We start from the raw sequence: 17323 nt of genomic DNA, 5'->3' as shown, positions 1-17323 counted from the left end.
AGTGCAAGATCACTGTGATCACGGACTTCCCGCTGGCGGATATTCTTCATAATCAAGATGCCACGGGGCGCATATCCAAGTGGGCAGTGGAGCTGGGGGCTTTGTCAATCGACTTCAAGCCACGCACTGCAATCAAGTCACAGGCTCTAGTCGACTTCATGGCTGAATGGAGGGAGAATCAAGTCCCAACCCCAGTGGACAAGCCAGAGCACTGGACCATGTATTTTGATGGGTCCCTCAAGCTCGACGGCGGCGGCGCTGGTATTCTGCTTATTTCTCCACGAGGTGAACAGTTGAAATATGTCCTTCAGATCCTGTGGGCGGTATCCAACAATGAAGCCGAGTATGAAGCTTTGCTTCACGGGCTTCGTTTGGCGATATCACTAGGGATCAAGTGACTACTTGTATATGGCGACTCTCTTCTTGTTGTTCAGTAGGTCAACAAGGAATGGGACTGCAACAAGGAGACAATGGAAGCTTATGTACAGGAAGTACGCAAGTTGGAAAGCAATTTCTCCGGCCTAGAGGTTCATCATGTATTGCGGGAGCACAATGTTGGCGCGGATATCCTGTCCAAACTAGGGTCCACGCGCGCCCAGGTCCCGCCGGGGGTCTTCGTCCAGGAGCTCAAGCAGCCATCCATCAAGTCTTCTCCGCAGGTAACCATCGACGTGGGTCCCCAACAACCCGATCGAGAGGTTATGGTGCTGGGAGAGGACTGGCGAGAGGCTTTTATCGACTTCATTCGAGATCAACGGCTACCAGCGGGAATCGACGCCAAGAGCGCGGAAGCGGCACGCGTCTTGCGAAGAAGCAAGGGCTTCATCCTGGTCGATGGCAAGCTCTATCGGCGTGGCGCTCGGTCAGGAGTTCTCATGAAGTGCGTCACAAAGGAAGACGGTTACGACATACTGCAGGAGATCCACGAAGGCGTCTGCGGCAACCATGCGGCTTCAAAAACGCTGGTGGGGAAAGCATACAGGGCTGGTTTCTGGTGGCCCACCGCAGTGACCGACGCGGAGGATCTCGTGCGCAGGTGCCAAAATTGTCAATTCTTCGGCAAACAGACGCATGTTCCAGCCCACAGCCTCATCACCATACCGCCATCCTGGCCTTTTCCTGTTGGAGTCTTGACATGATCGGGCCCCTCACGATGGCGCCAGGCGGTTTCACCCATGTTCTGGTGGCTATTGACAAGTTTACAAAGTGGATCGAGTACAAGCCAATAGCCAAGCTCACGCCAGATCGGGTCGTTGATTTCATCTAAGATATTTTGCACCGTTTCGGCTTCCCCAACACCATCATCACGGACTTGGGGCCAAATTTCATGGCCAACCAGTTCTGGGAGTTCTGCGAGAATGCTTGCATCGAAGTTAAGTATGTCTCAGTCGCACACCCAAGGGCCAATGGACAAGTCGAAAGGGCAAACGGCTTGATAATTGACGGCCTCAAGAAGAGATTATATGATGAAAACAGCAAAAAGGGAGGCAAGTGGGTGCATGAGTTGCCGCATGTCGTCTGGGGGCTTCGGACCCAACCGTCCAAAGCCACAGGACAAACGCCTTTCTTCCTCGTATACGGATCTGAGGCTATCTTACCAGCCGACATCATGTGGAAGTCTCCCAGGGTCGAAATGTATAACGAAGGCGAGGCGGACGAGGCAAGGCAGTTAGAGCTCGATTCTGTGGAAGAGGTTCGCTGCACCGCTCTCGTTCAGTCAGCCCGATACCTGCAGGGGATTCGTCAATATCATGATCGCAACGTCAGGGAGAGGTCGTTCAGCATTGGTGATTTGATTTTGCTTCGCATTCAGGACGAATCCGGCCTGCACAAGCTCAACTCAAGGTGGGAAGGACCGTTCGTCGTCAAGCAGGTCACACGGCCAGGGTCATATCGACTACAATGTCCCGAGGGTCAGGACATCCCAAATTCCTGGAACGTTCAAAACCTGCGCAAGTTCTACCCATAAGAAAATGCCCGGTGATATCCGAATCCCTGGGGGCTTGGAAGATCTCTTCTCCTCGATACAATTTGGAGGCTATGTGCCACAATATTCGGGTTGAGCATTCCTTCTCAGGCGCGCGATAGCCGCGGTCACGTGCAAACACTTGTGCAAATTGACTACTTGTCGTGAATGATACGAAGGTTATGGCCACATTCATAACTTATCGACTTCATTTTTTCGACGGAACCCTCCGCTCCGACCAAATCCGCTCCATATCGGTTTTCGCCGCGACCTTGGATGGTCGCACGCGACAGCAGTCGCATTTCCCCAACACAATCGACCCGTTCGATTGGTTCATACCCAGGTTGTTGGACAAACTCATATAAAGAGCTACCTCGACTACATCCTGTGTGGTCATACCAGAGTAGTCTCGGTCCTGCCAAGAGCACGGCACAGCAGCGGCGATGCCCGCATTTGCTCCCAACAAGTCCGATCCGTCCGGATCTCACTTAACTTGCGGAGCACGCTCATATGAGGAGCGGCCCTGACTACATCCAGAGTCAATGCACTCGGAGTAGCTCTGCCTTAAGCATGGCAATTACGCGACGATGCTCGCATTTCTTCCTAACAAGTTTAGACCTGCTCGATCGAGCTATGGCTAATCTGTTAGACGCGTCCTAGCTGCCTTTAGGGTCGTTGCACCCAGGGTAGCGTCTACTACTTACGCCTTGTGAGCCTGGATACCAATTCAGCCTAGGCACATACACAAGTAGAGACATCAAAAGAAACCATATATATACAAGAAAGCGAATACTCGTTTTCAGTACCCTAATCATGCATTACACCTTGAACTATGTGTTCTGATACAGGTTGGGCCTCTAAGAGGTATCTGTCGAATTGCTCCTCGGTGCAGTCCGCCGCCATGCCTTGAGCAAATATCTCCAGCTTCACGCTCGGCAGGAAGGACTTCACGATTGCGAGGGCGTTGTTGACACACGTGACAGGTGCCTCGGACAGGAGCTTCATTACTTTCTCTGGGGTCTCACGGAGACGCTCTAGCAGGGCCCGGGGGTTTGCTTCGACTTCTTCTGGTGGATCCACCACGTCCACCAGCTCCCGGGCGGCCCTCCTGAGGTCTTCGAGTTCTTCGCCTAGCGCCTTGATTCGCTGAAGGTTGTCGACGAACTGTCGCTCAGTGTCGCCGATCACCTTCTGCAGCCTCTCGACGTCATCTGTACGGCGATACAGCAGGTTCTTCACGTCAGTAAGTAGCTCTTCTTTACTCATTAAGGTTCTCCTAAGCTCTGCGGTGGAAAGCTTTTCAGAACCCAGGGTGAGTCATACAGTGCAAAATACCTGAGGGAAGCAACGGTTTACGTTGGTGCGCCTTCTTTTGCTCCTTGAGCTGCTCCTTGTGCACCTCGAGCTCCTTCTTCTGCTCCTCGAGTTGTTGCTGGAGCTCGGCGTTGACCTCCCTGAGATGCACGTTCTCCGTCTCTTCATTGTCGAGGCACCTCCTCAGGACAGCAAGTTCCTTGCGGTCACAGGCAATGGCCTTCAATTCCTCTGCCTGTTTCCGGGAGTGAGCGATCATACTCTGCAAAAAGGGGAAGTTCGGATAAGCAACTCGATATATTCTCCGGCAGTACAGTTTTCAGGCCTCACCATGGCAAGGTCATGCGCATTCTTGAGGATCTCTACGTTGCCGTCCGACAACAGCTGTTCAACCGCCAGGTCGGCGGCGACGGCATCCTGACAGCCTGACTCAGCCAGCTGCGGCTCATCGGGTCTCCCGGAGGTGCCCACGACTTCGTCAGTTGTCAGCTGCTGCGCACCTGCAATCACAAAGGTTTTCAGCATACAGCGTGTTGATCCCGGCAGCTAGCCGGGGCGGTCAGATGCTCACCTGCGCCATCTGTTGGAGCGGCGTCAGGGGCCTCGACCTGTTTCTCGCCACTGGCCCCGGCCTCGACTTGTTGGAGCTCGGGAGGCGGCAGGTCGGGCAGCGTTGTGTCTGTCCCAGGGACGGGCTCTGCGGGCCCTGACCCTTAGGGGGCCAATGCCTTGGGGGCTGACGCAGCGGCGACTGGCCCAGCACTTGATGATTCCTCCCGGGTCGAGGACCCGGGGACTGGGGCAGTCGAAGTTGGCGTCAGCTGGAGATCTGCGGCACTTGCAGCACTAACGAAGTCGAAGTTAGTCAACACATAAGTCGAAAGATCAAATCATTTGCAGTGCAACAAGAGGCAGACTTATAGTACAGATTTCTTCTTAAAAGCCTTCTTCATTCGCACAGCCCGACGCAACGTCCCCGTCACTGGCGGCGGGGTTTCACCAGCTTGTGGCGTGGTCCCCGCCACAGCGATGGTGACGGCGGCGGTGGCCGGGGGGCTCGTCTCTTCTTCTTCAGGCCCGGCCCGGGCGGAGGACGCGGAAGGACTGCAGGAGGATGTCATAAGGTACAACTCAGAATTAAGGTACCACATTACAACAAACCGATAGACTCTTACCCGTGGATTCGAGTTCCTGCGCCTTGCGCTTGCGCACCAGTCGATGGCCTTGCGGCACCGGCGGCAAAGCGCCGTTCAACTCCACACTCTGTTCGGAGGAGTTGTCCCGGCGCGTTTCTCCTTCGGCTCCTTCTCCCGCCTGCGAGCCCACGCCTTCGGTGGACTCGCTGCTGCGTTGAGATGCAGCAAGGCGAGCCCTCTTGGCTTCAGCGGCAGCAGAGGGGAGGAGGTGGTCTGGTCGGGGGACGTCAGGTCACGGCGGGTAGCTGCGGTACAGCTCCGTGTGTCCCTGCAGAAAGTTCTTCAGTTAAGTAACGGAGCGAAAGCGGTTATCTTCAGCAAAAAGAAGTCGAATACTTACTGGTTTCGGCGGATTTCGTGCGGAAAACAATGTGGGCACGTGCGGCACGGCGTACATGTCTAGCAGCACCCGCTGAACTCGCTGGAGCGCGACTTCATCTGGCAAATCCTTTGCGCACATGCGAGAAGGATCAGCGGGGCCTGTGTACTCGAATCCCAGGCGATGGCGCTGCTGGATGGGTTGGACGCGGTGTTTGTAAAATGCGAACATGACGGAGGCGCCGGTCACTCCCTTCTTCTTCTGTGCCTCAATGACGTCCAACAGCTCTTTGACTTGGTCCATCTCCCCGCCGGAGGGTTCAAGGTTCCATTCTCCCCTCACTACAGGTGGTCTGTTCGACTTCGTCGGAAGACGGGGAGCATGGTTTTCGATGTAAAACCAATGGTTTTCCATCCAGGAAGGTTGGAGGGGAATTTGTATGTAAGATATTTGTCGCCGGCCTGCTGACGCAGTTGGATGCCGGCGCCCCCCACAACGGAAAGGCTTTTGGAGGTGGGCTGTGGTTTGATACGGAAGAGGAAGCGGAAAAGATCCCAGTGGGGTTCGATTCCAAGAAAAGCCTCGCAGTAATATATGAAAATTGAAATGTGGCAAATAGAATTTGGGTTGAGATGGTGAAGCTCAAGCCCGTAGTAATACAGAAGGCCTCGGAAGAAGGAACAAGAGGGGAGGGCCAATCCCCGTTCGGCAAAATGGAGAAATGTGACGATTTCGTCAACATTTTCCATGGGAAAAGGTTCGCGGTAAGAGGGGCGCCAATTGACAAGGGTCTTTTCTTGCAGCAACCCCTCGGAAACTAGGTTCTTAAGGTGGTTGAGGGAGCACTTACTGTGTGACCACTCTGCGGTTGAAGGCTGCGCCTCCTTCTTCTTCTCTTCGATCTCTGCCTTCTTGGGCGCCATCTCCGATTCGCTGGCCACGAGATGCTCGGGGGCTGCGGGGAGAGTGGCGGGGAGGTGGGAGCGGGAGGATTTCCTTGAGGGGATGGCGGCGGCGCTTGGCTCAGATTGGGGATTTTGGTGGCTTTTGGCGGAATGCGAATTGAAAGCACGGTTTTTTCTCTCACTATTGCCGCGGGGTTAAATAACCAGCGGGTGGGGAAAAGTTACTGTTCCAAAGTTCAGGAGTCACTTCCGAGAATATTCTGAAGTCAAGGGGTCATTTGGTGGATGGTTTGGATTAAATATTCGATTAACCATTTTTTCAGGGTTAGTTAGCCCGAAAAAAGGGGTTTCTCGAATTAATAATCTAATACCCATCATCTGTACCATCACTTTGATAATTTCGCAAGTTGTCATTTTTAGCCTGCATGCCACGGTCGTTGGATCCTTATCTCCAAATTTTGTGGGATTTGGATTCAAGGCTCGGGGGCTGCGGGATACGTGGCATCGACTACTTATTTTTCAAATTTTCTGAAGGATAAAACGGATTGCAGACTAATGGGACCCTCAGCCTGATTCTCCGATTCAACCTAAGGCTCGGGGCTACTCCATATGGAGTGCGATTTTTCAATCGCGCACCATAGTAAAAATAAAATTCGGGGCATGAGCACCTCATAGCTTCGATGCAGCCAAGAAAGTACTCGAAGGAGGATTTCAAGACGAAGCTTCAGAAGAAGACAAAGACTACTTCGAAAGTACTCGATAAGCCTGCAGTACTCGGCTACGAAGAGCTCGGGGGCTTGTCAGACCTGGGGCCACGGGACTGGGTACATGGCGTAGTTTAAAGAGGTCTAAGAGATTAAGTTCGTCTTATCTCTTATTCATTCTGTTTATCTCTTATTTATTCCGTTTAATAGGAGATAAGGCTAATCGATACAGGAGGAATCTACTCGAGATATGTTCTGGTACGATTCCTTAGCTAGTGTTGGTTAGTATCTTTGTAACCCTGGCCTCTCGGATATATAAGGGAGGTCAGGGACCCCTCTAAAAATAGAAGATCATTAGGTCATTCTACACCAAAGGCAATACAAACCACCATACAGGACGTAGGGTGTTACGCATCTTGCGGCCCGAACCTGTCTAAGCTTTGTGTTCCTTGCACCTTCGAGTTCTTGATCTCGGCGTCCCCTCACCCAAAACTTACCACCTTGGGTATATCCCTCGGTGGGCAGCCGGTTAAACACCGACAGCGCTGGTTAATAAATTGTATTAATCTGGAGATTAGTCGATACTTAGAGGATCCAGACGGTGGTGAGAGATATGTCGAGGGCATCTCAACGGTATATTGCATGCACATCTTCAAAGTTCACCAAGAAGTCATCCTTCCCAGTGAAGAAATCGTGGTCACGATACTTAACTCCAAACATCTGCTTCGGGTTGTTTTCCTTCGACATTCGCAGGTACCATCTATGGAATCTATGCATCTGCGTGCCTAGATTGATCTCCTCATCTTTAGTGACAAAAGGTTTTCCATACTCGTATGGAAGACGTACAACTTGAGCTACAGGGATATCTTCTTGCCCGGCTGCCTGTGCATAGGTAAATCCCGTTTCTTGCATAAATTTCGCCGCGTGTTTCTCTTTATCTGTCTGCACCCGGTGGGGCTCAAGGATTTTCTGTTGTGTGCCAAGCTGAGGAACGGTCTTCTCACATTTCTTCATTTTCTGATGGGCCTTTATCAGCGTGTGATCGAAGTCCGAGGGAAGTTTTACCTATCTCTTGGCGGCGTCGCTCAAGGTTCGTACAACTTTGCTGCCAGCATTGCATCTATTAGCACCCTCTTCTCTGGTACTTTAGGTTTGAAATGATCTATCACCTCTTGGCGCGTATGCTCTGCCAGTTCCTCGTTGGTCATCTCATATGCTAATTTCTTCTTAGGGCCTATTTTCTTCACGACAACCTTCCGCTTCTTGGGAGTTCCAGCAGGTGGGAGGGATGAGGTATGTTTTTTTCCTTTGGCCGGTGCTGGAGGAGTCGGAGTGCTCCTAGCCCTCAGCGGAGATGATGGTGAGGGCGCCCGTGGTGGCGAAGATGAAGGACCACCAAAGTCGCCGTCATCATCATTATCCAGGCTTGGCGGTGCAGGAGGATCCACAGGAGCCACTGTATTCCCAATAAGTTTGATGTGGGCCTTGTGCCATAGAATGCAACCGTGGAGTGCCTGTCCCAACATCTGTTCTCTGTCCCCTCCAACAAAACCGAGCTCGAGCTTTTCATTTTGTCCGCCGGCTTCGACGATCTACTCCACGATGACAATGGAGTAGCCAGGCGGTACCTACCTACCATGAATCATACCACCAGGAATCACCGATAAGGCCGACCCATAGGCTACCAGAGCGGTGATATTTTTTTGGTTTCACATGTAGCTCACATGGTGTCTGCATGGTGATATCATCCACTGGGTATCTTTAGTTGTCGACCGCTGGCTCGTTCTCTTTGGGTTCATCCTTAGGGGCCGCCATGGATGCGCAGCTGCTACGCCGCTGAGAGGCTGGGCTAATCACAACATCCGACTGCATCCCAATGCCCTGCTGCTGACTTTGAGCAACCGCCACTACTTGTTGGACCCTTGCTTCCATCTCACTTTCTAGCTGTTGCACTTTTCTACTCATCTCATCTTTTATGGCACAAAGTTTGTCTTCCTGTTCTGCCTTACTTTTGTGATGAGTTTTGTACATGCTATCTCCGGCCCAAGCAAATTTCCATGGGACCATGCCGATGCCACGGGCTCATCCAGGGTGTTCTGGGTTCTGTAAGGCCCTAGTTAGCTCATCGTTCTCCCTGTGAGGCGCGAATGTTCCTTCTTGCCCTCTTGTATTTCTACGACCAAATTCCGGGCCAATTCTTCCATTATCGGGGGCACTACCAAACTACCATACTCTTGGTTAAGTGTGACACCATTAGCAAACAACCACTGCTTCGTCTTTCCAGCCAATCCCAAGTTACTGGCTGGATACCTCTGTCCATGAGGTCCTGCGCCATCTTCTGCCATTTCTGAATCGCCTTTTTATATCCGCCCGGCCCGAGGCGGTGATTGTATTTCATGGTGGCCGCATTGACCTAATTCTTTTCATATAACTCCTGAGCTTCCTCGGACAACTTGTATTCCTTGAACTCCTCCCAGTAAGGTTTGACCTAGGGGAAATTGTCCCAGTCCGGTTCCTTGTCCTTCTTGATGTAGTTTCCAAATAATTTCTTCCTAAATGTTGAAAATGCAAGGGCCATCTTTTTTAGTGCACATTTCTTCACAAGTACTTCATCTACTCCTTTAGGAAGAGTGAACATATCCTTGAGTTCTCTTCATAACATCTCCTTTTGGTTTGGAGGCACGGCGTAGCGTTCTTCATCTGGATTCTTCATTTTCCAGAGTCTCGTGGTGATCAGCACATGTGCCTGAACAACAACCCCACACTGGGTTGTAAACCTTTTATTAGCCTCCTCAGGAGCATATGGGCAGCCCTCTGCATCCACTTGTGTGACAACCTATCTTCCCTCCATCTTCTTGGTCTGTCGTCATTTACCTTTGGACTTGCTATTCTTTGATCCGGAGGAGGATTGAAAAAAAGATATATTAATAACAAAACTAATATTAATATAAAATGTAAATCAAGTTTCTGTAAGCATATATATAAGATACGTACCTCGATAGGAATCATGCTGGGAACAGGCTGCTTATGCCTCGGCGCAAAGTCATCATCATCTTCTTCTATGCCATCTCCGAACATATTTAGGAAAGAATCAGCAGCCCGGGCCTCTTCTTCACAATAGTGATCATAGACGGCCGTACTATCATAGTTGATTTGATCTAAAAGGAACCGTTCGGCGTCTGGACCATCTCCATCACCGTCCATCTTAACTGAAATCCTAATGCGTGTGTGAGTGTTATATGTGTGAGTGAGTGTGTGCGCATGTCTCAGAGTATGCGTGTGTGTATGTGTGCGCGCAATAATTAATAAGTCTAGAAAATGACACATGTAATTTCCATAAACAATATTATATATATACATCTTTCAAATTACACATCTTTATAATACATACACATGAAATTTCATAATCAAAGAACTAAAGAAAAACTAAATTTGAATGTAAACTAAAGAAAACTAAATATGAACCTAAACTAAACCTAATTTCATAATTAAAGAACATGTACCTAATCAATGTAATTTATAATCATCATAAACCTAAATAAAACATAAAAAATCTAACTAAACCCTAATAAAAAACAAAAACATAACTAAACGCTAATATAATAATAAAAAGCCTAATGCTCTATGCCCTTACGTTAGGGTGGCGGGCGGCCGAGCGTTTCGTACGTCGTCGGAGGGGGGGGGGGCGGGGCAGCACGTGAGGGCGGGCTGACAGCGGCGGATCTAAGGCTGTGGAGGGGACGATATGGCGCGGAGGCTGAGGCGCGGGCATGGAGATGACGTGGACGAGGCCAGATCAGATGAGGCGCGCGGGCGGAGGGGCGGAGGCAGAGATGGGGGCACACCGGCCCGAGGCTGCACGGGCACCGGGCGCCGGCGTAGGAGGCGAGCGTGGCGCCGACTAGGACGAGGAGGTGCACACGAGCGAGGGAAGAGGAGGCTGCCGCGGGCGCACGCGCAGGCCGGAGGTGGCCAACAAGGAGGGCGAGCGTGTTGGTGGCGGCTCGGGTCGGCTCGGCGCGGCGAGGAGACGAGCAGGGGCGGAGGATGAGGGAGGCCTTCGGCGGTGGAGGACGAGGGAGGCCGGCGTCGGAGGACGAGCGAGGGCGTGGAGCGTGGCGACCGGCGTCGTCGATCGGGCTGGGCGAAGAAGGAAGGAGGAGGAAGAGAAGGGAGGAAGGGCCGAGGACATTTATACCCCATCCCTTAGGTACCGGGTGAAACTAAGACTCGGTACCTAAGGGGGCGCCAACGGGCATGAACGAATTCCTCCCCTTTAGATACCGGGTCAATATGACCACCTAGTACCTATGCGGGTACGGGGAATTCGTTTCCCGCCGTTTCATTTTTCTTTCTTTTTTGATTTTGTTTACTTTTTGCTTTTCTGCAGAAAATCTTTTAGTTCCCTAAAAAATCATATATGGGCGCAAAAGTTCACCAAAAAATTTGTAAATATTGTATTATTATATCTAATTACAGAAAATTCACCCTAAAAAGAGAGAGTGTGTGCTAGTGAGTGAGTGTGTGAGTGTGTGAGAGAGAGTGAGTGAGTGTGTATGTGTTGTGTGTGTGTGTGTGAGAGAGAGAGAGAGAATATGTGTATATTGGTGTGAGTGTGTGTTAGTTAAAATATTACATGATGACTAAAAATTATTCAAGAGACTAAAAATATTACATGATGACTAAAAATATTACATGATGACTAAAAGTTATTCAAGCGACAATTAATCATCTAATGGAATATTAATGTTAGTTTTCTTTACAACCATCCCTTCATTATGATCATGGCGTACGTAGGGAGCGTCCTCCTAGACAAAAAGGATACTTGTGTCAACATCCACTGTGAACGGAGTCATGTCCTCAGCCTTATTGTATTCTTCTTCATCCGTGACATCGTCGACTCCCACAATTTTTCTTTTGCCTGCCAGAGCTATGTGGTGCTTTGGCTCATCATCTTGTGACTTGTCCTTCGTTGATTTGCTAGACTTGTCCTTCTCGAGTTTGCTGGACATGTCCTTCACATAGAAAACTTGAGTAACATCTTTGGCTAGGACGAATGGTTCGTCTCGATAGCCAAGCTCTTTGAGGTCCACGGTTGTCATTCTGTACACGTCAATATCGACGCCTTTTCCAGTCAGCTTCACCCATTAGCAACGAAATAGAGGAATCTTCAAAGGCCCATAGTCGAGTTCCCAGATCTCCTCAATGTAACCAAAATATGAATTGCTTTGGCCATTAGTATCTATGGCTTCTATACGGACACCACTATTTTGATTGGTGCTCTTTTTGTCCTGGGATCTTGTGTAAAATATGTATCCATTAATTTCATATCCTTGGTACGTCAAGATTGTATTGGATGGACCCCTGGCCAACTAGGCAAGTTGTTCATGAATGTCCTCGTTAGCCATAAGTTCATGCGCAACCAGGTGGGAAAAGTTTCGATGTGATTCTTTGTAATCCAGGTTTCAGACTTCCAAGGGTACTTGCTTCGTACGATATGCTTGTGCTTCTCGATGTACGGAGCCACCAAGGCTGACTGTTGCAGAACCGAGAAATGTGCTTTACTCAACGAAGCATGATCATTGGCATTTATTGATTTCTTTCCTAGTGTGCCCTTTCCAATCAGCCTCCCCTCATGCCGTGATACTGGAACCCCAATCGGGCAAATTTCATCAACATAGTCAACACAAAATTCAATGACCTCCTCTATCACATAACCCTTTGCAATGCTTCCTTCTGAACGAGCACAGTTACGAACGTATTTCTTTAGGACTGCAAAGAATCGTTCAAAAGGAAACATGTTATGGAGGAAGAGAGGCCTGAAAATACTAATCTCTTTGACAAGATGAACCAGGAGATGCGTCATAATATTGAAAAATGATGGAGGAAATATCATCTCAAGACTAACTATACTTTGGACAATATCTTCCTGTAGCTTCAGTAGACTCATCGTATCGATTGTCTTCTGTGTAATTGCGTTGAGGAATGCACATAGCTTTACGATTGTTGCTCGAACATTATCTGGTAGAATACCTCTCAATGCAACTGGAAGTAATTGCGTCATGAGCACATGACAGTCATGGGACTTTATGTGTGCGAGTTTCTTCTCTTTCATATTTAGTAGCCTCTTTACATTTGAAGAGTAGCCTGGCGGGAACTTGATACTGTTCAAACATTCAAACATACTTTCCTTCTCTTGCTTGCTTATAGTGTAGCAGGCAGGACCTAAGTAATGGCGTCCTTTATCCCTCTTCTCTGGATGCAGGGTGGCTCTTTTTTTCGTACGTTGCAGGTTTTTACGCGCTTCCAATGTATCTTTCAGCTTACCATACACATCAAGGAATCCTAGCAGGTTCACACAAAGATTCTTTATGAGGTGCATCACGTCAATTGCGTTGCGGACCTCTAAGACTTCCCAATAAGGTAAATCCTAAAAAATACTCTTTTTCTTCCACATAGGTGCATGTCCTTCAACACTAGGCACTGATCTGGTAGAATCTGCTACCATGTCCCTTTCCGAAGACTACTTTTATATCTTTGACCATTTCAAATACCATTTTCCCACAATGCCTCTGCTTCGTACGATGATCTGCCTTTCCACCATAATGAGCATGCTTCTTTCTTAATGGATGCTTGACAGGAAGAAATCAACGATGGCCCATGTATACAATCTTCCTACAGTGCTTCAGATACGTGCTGTCGGTTTCATCTAAATAATGGGTGCATGCCTTATAACCCTTATTGGAGTGTCCAGACAGGTTGCTAAGTGTAGGCCAATCATTGACGGTTACAAAAAGCAATGCACGCAGGTAAAAATGTTCCTCTGCTTGCGCATCCCACACACGAACCCCCTCCTCTTTCCATAGCAAAAGAAGATCATCAACCAGTGATTTCAGGTACATATCAATATCATTACCAGGTTGTTTGAGATCGGGGATAAGCACCGGCATCATAATGAACTTACGCTTCATACAAAGCTAAGGAGGAAGATTGTATATACATAGTGTCACAGGCCAAGTACTGTGGCCACTGCTCTGCTCACATGCCATCCGTACTTAATCCAAACCTTATATTCCTTGCATCATCTGCAAAAGTTGGGAATGTTCTATCCACCGTTCTCCACTGTGATCCATCAGCGGGGTGTCTCAACATATTATCTTGCTTCCTCGTTTCTTTGTGCCATCGCATTAACTTTGCATTGGTTTTGTCCATGAACAGACGTTTCAAACGTGGTATTATAAGAAAATACCACATCACCTTGGCAGGAACCCTCTTCTTGGTATGCACCTCCTCAACGTCGGCTGGATCTTCTCGAGAGATCTTATACCGACATGCTTTGAATACCGGACAGGCATCCAAATTTTTGTACTCCTCACCACGATAGAGGATGCAGATATTAGGACATGCATGTATCTTTTGTGCTTCCAATCCTAGAGGACAAACATCACGTCTTGCCTCGTATGTTATTTCGGGCAATGTGTTACCCTCAGGGAGTAGGTTTTTTATAAGTTTCCGCAACTCCTCAAATCCCTTGTCAGACAAACCGTTTGATGCCTTCCATTGCAACAATCCAATGTGGTATCCAACTTTTTGTGCCCTTGTTTGCAATCTGGATACAACAATGTTACGTAGTCCTCCAACATACACTTTAGATTCTTGGACTCCTTTACAGTTTCGCATACTTCCTCTGCTTCGCCCAGCATCTGACCAAGATCATCTTCTACAACCTGTGCTTCAGCATCTTCTTCAGGCTCACCTATTGTAGTATCTTTAAAGAAGGCACTGTAGTAATCGTCCTCAAAGTGAGGAACAAAATCATCCTCTTCTTCATCATTTTCCAGCATAATCCCTCCTTCTTCATGCTCGGTTCAAACATTGTAGTTGGGCATGAAACCATTTTCGAACAAGTGACTATAAATGGTTCTTGTTGACGAGTAATCCTTCTCATTCTTACAGATTTGGCATGGACAACGAAAGAAACCGTCATGCTTGTGTTTCTTGGCCGCATCGATAAATTCCTGCATGCCATTAATAAACTCCATTGAACGCCGGTCGGCGTTGTACATCCATTGCCGACTTATCTGCAAAAATAAAGAGTAAATCTACAAATTACTTATGTTCGAATGTACGCCACTTTGGTGCAATGATCAAATAAATGAACAAAAATGAATAGATTCTAATAATTACAATAACATGAATAATTATAAGGTCCAAATATCCATCACACACCATGATTAATTAAAAGATCTAACCAATAATTACTCATTAACTGATAATTGAATACAAAAGTCAATAGAATTATTTTGACACTCTTCAATATTTTTCAAACCGCATCTCCACAAATAGACTTCCAGAGATGACTGTTTGTTTCTGAAAAGATTTATATATTTCTTCCAACATAGCCTTCAGGGTATTAAAATCTTTTAGGTTGACACTAAAATCCTAGAGAAATTAAGATTCCATCAACACTGGCTGCAGCAGATACAGAAATTGGAGATCCTCTCCTTGATCCTTCTTAGATAGAACAGAGGACACCAAATCAATGATGGAGTGATGAACAAAATTTTTATGAAAATACAACTTTATAGCATCATTTATAAAGTTGGATCTTAACAAAAATTGTGTTCATGCCTAGTTCACAGATTTGTTGTCCTCTCTCTTACTGAGAAGGGTTCAGGAGATGTTCTCCAGTTTCTTGATGTGCTGCAGCCATTGTTGATGAAATTTTTAGTTCTCAATAGGTTATAGTGTAAGCATAAAAGATTTTAATGTTGCTAAGCCTATGTTGGAAGAAACATGGAAATTTTTTGAGAAACATACCATATATACATCATTAGAGTGTTAAAATAATTCATTTCTAAAAAACGTAATTACAACCTAAAATTAAATACGCTAAAACCACCTCATTAGAGTGTCTAAATAAATTAATTATAATAGTATAATAATAATTATAATAATAATAAACTAAACCAATTGCTAATTACATCTAAATCACATGGTATCTACATCTAAAAAATTATTATCACATGTCTAACAATTATTATATCAATAATAAACTAAATTGATAGCTAACTACATCTAAATCACTTGCAAACTAAAACTATAAAAAATTAATTAGCAACTTTATAATAATTATAAACTAAATCAAAGGCTAGTTGCACCGAATAAAATTAATTGCTAGCTCAAGGAAAAAATTTCTAATCTTTTTAGAAAAAAATTGCCAAAATTTCCTCTCCCATCCCCTCACCCGGCTGCCATGAACAATGCTGAGTTCATGGCAGCTCGGGGAGGGGAGGGGGTATGGTATTTATAGGTGGAGGCATTAGTACCGGGTTGTGGCATGACCTAATGCTTGAGACCCCACGAAATTTTTGGCACTGGTTCGTGCCATGACCCGGTGCCTAAGGCTCTCTCTAAGACAGTGGCTGTTGCAACCGGTACCGATGCCTCGCGTCAGTATCGGCTGCAACAGCAGCCAGTAGTTTAGGCCTGGATCTTTAGCCTATTTTCTAGCAGTGGATACTCGATGGCAAGAGGCATGATGCTTCCTGTTGGCAAGCTGCCACCGCTAGAAAAATGAGGTTTCGTCCTTTTGGTTAGTACCGGTTAACTTTTGGTTTGGTACTAAAGTTGCTCCGGAGGTATTTTAGTTCTGGGTCCAAATTTGAAAGTTTCCGAAGCTATTTTAGTACTGGGCCAGGACACCGGCCGGTACTAAATATCGCATTTTAGTACCGGCCGGTGTTCTTGGCTCGGTACTAAAATGGCGCGGCCTAGTACTGGTCAATGACACCACACGGTACTAAATATCACCATTTAGTACCGGCCGGTGTCTTAGTCTGGTACTAAATGGTCCTCCACGGGTTACTTAAAAGGAATACATCTCCCACATAATCACATGTGATGCACATGTGGGATGGTAAGGAAGCTACGCGCGAGGATGGAGGTTGTGGGTTCGAATCCTCACGACTGTGCACGATTTACGCCTAAAAAATTCGTGTGACTTGTGACTCCCGGGGGTGATTGATTTTTTTTCGTTTTTCCTAGGTGGCGCGTTTAGTATCGGGGCGAGCCCTCCATTTAGTACCGGCCAGGCGGTACCGGTCAGCCCAACCGGTACAAAACGCGCCCTATATCGGGTACTAATACTAGTTTGTCTAGCAGTGTGCATACTCCTTTGTTGGTTAACTACTTGCACAATGGAGTGAGAGCCATCGCTCTGTTCATCTCTCTAGAATATTTGTTTTCCTTGTGCGGGTGTGCTGTTAGTTTTGAACTTCGTTGAAAACATTTCACTGTATTTTTTTTATAATTAAGACATTTCGCTGTTGAGGTGCCTATTGTTGAAATACTGTTCTTCAAGAGTTCCGACAACAGAGAAGTTGCTGCTTCTGTTTCTGCTCTATGCTGCTGCCTTGAATCGCCTGCTTTGGGTCAGTTTGTTTTGGTTGCAAGACTAATTAATCTGCTTTGAGTAACAGCTGGCCTTCATTATGTTGTTCGACTTTTCCAGAATATCTTACTACGTTCATGGATCGCCCGTTGGTCCTTGTGTTGACAACACATGCTTGTTCAACTGTTTCGATATCCCACCAAAACAGGATCAGATTTTTATGTTCCTGTGCTACGCTCGTGCCTTACCTTTGATTAGCTTCCAAAACATCAGTGACTGCAAGCAAACCCAAATTTACAGGCCACCAGACACTAGGTAATTAAACATGATAAGAACAGATACTTGTTTGCAAAGCCCACAAGATATGGCCTTGTTCGGATGAAATACGTCATATCCTTTGCATGCGCATGTGTGCAAACCCTCTAAAGATTAAGGGGCTCCATAAATGCCGGCAAAAACCTTTGTAGTCCGGCCTCTATCTTACTATTACTAATTGGAGATTTCTTTTAAAGCCTTCACATGAAGC

Source organism: Panicum hallii, chromosome 9 (genome assembly GCF_002211085.1).
Source record: "Panicum hallii strain FIL2 chromosome 9, PHallii_v3.1, whole genome shotgun sequence".
NCBI lineage: Eukaryota > Viridiplantae > Streptophyta > Magnoliopsida > Poales > Poaceae > Panicum > Panicum hallii.
Note: the sequence above shows the minus strand (reverse complement) of the source record.